The 1,104-nt window shown below is 40.6% G+C and overlaps 1 non-coding gene across 1 annotated transcript; it reads right to left on the minus strand.

Annotated features, from left to right (window-relative positions):
• Positions 1-610: 610 nt before the first annotated feature.
• Positions 611-717, minus strand: LOC131244917 (small nucleolar RNA R71). The gene has a single exon (XR_009170685.1). It is a non-coding gene; the product is annotated as a small nucleolar RNA R71 (small nucleolar RNA).
• Positions 718-1,104: the final 387 nt, after the last annotated feature.

Consider the following 1,104-nt stretch of genomic DNA (forward strand, 5'->3'; position numbering starts at 1 on the left):
GTTTAGGTTAGAATCTAAAATTGAGGGCTGAGAGTGTTTCATGCCCAAGTGGGTCCGTGACAACACGTGATGTCTTTTAAGTGAAGGAGGATAAGTTGAGGGGTTATCTATCCATCACAAGATTAAACACCACTTGAGATCCTCAAAGTCAATTAAAGTGATGGTTGTCAATCAATTGGTCAATCAACAGGGAAGATAACCTCAGCCTCGGGTTGAAGAAGTCCAAGATGAGAATGAGGTGCATCAAGTACCCTCGCCTTGTACTTTGCGAGACTATTTACAACCGGCGGGGGTAAGTACACCTTCACGCATGTTTTTTCCAGAAAATACAAGACACATGGATATCAAGCCAGGGGTGATCCAACTCCTTCCAAAATTTCATAGGCTTGAATCTGAAAATTCGTATCTACGCTAGAAAGAGTTCGATGAAATCATAGCCACTCTATATTTTCCTAACGTGTCTGACAACACAGTTAGGCTGAAACTCTTTCCTTTTTCTTTGAAAGAGAAAGCCAATATGTGGTATTCACTACATCCTCGATCTATAGGTAGATGGAATGACATGACAAGGGAGTTCATAAAGAAAATTTTCCCATATCATAAGACGAACACCCTTAGAAAGTCGATCATGAACTTCGCCCAAAAGGAAGATGAAACATTCTTCCAATGTTGGGAACGGTTCAAGGATCTTGTTAGTTCATTCCCACAACACGGTTTTGAACCGTGACGCATTATGAATTTCTCCTATGATGGACTGACGTCTTCCATGTGCCAATTGGTTGAGACATTGTGTAATGGGGAATTCATGAATAAAAGTGTCGATGATGTGTGGGATTATTTTGACAAGCTTGCTGAAAACACACAATCATGGGACATCTCCCCAAAATCAAGCACAACGTCTAGGCCGACTCAATCCAAAGAGAGGGGTGGAATGTATCTCCTAAAAGAGGACGATGATATCAATGCTAAAGTGGCTAATCTCACCAGAAAACTTGAGGCCATGAAATTAAAGAAGGATAAGGGTAAGGAAACTGTTTGCAGTATTTGTGCTTGCAACATTCACACAACTGAAAATTGTCCAACAATATCTATTTTTCAAGAGGT

This window comes from Magnolia sinica, chromosome 4, assembly GCF_029962835.1.
Source record: "Magnolia sinica isolate HGM2019 chromosome 4, MsV1, whole genome shotgun sequence".
Classification (NCBI taxonomy): Eukaryota; Viridiplantae; Streptophyta; class Magnoliopsida; order Magnoliales; family Magnoliaceae; genus Magnolia; species Magnolia sinica.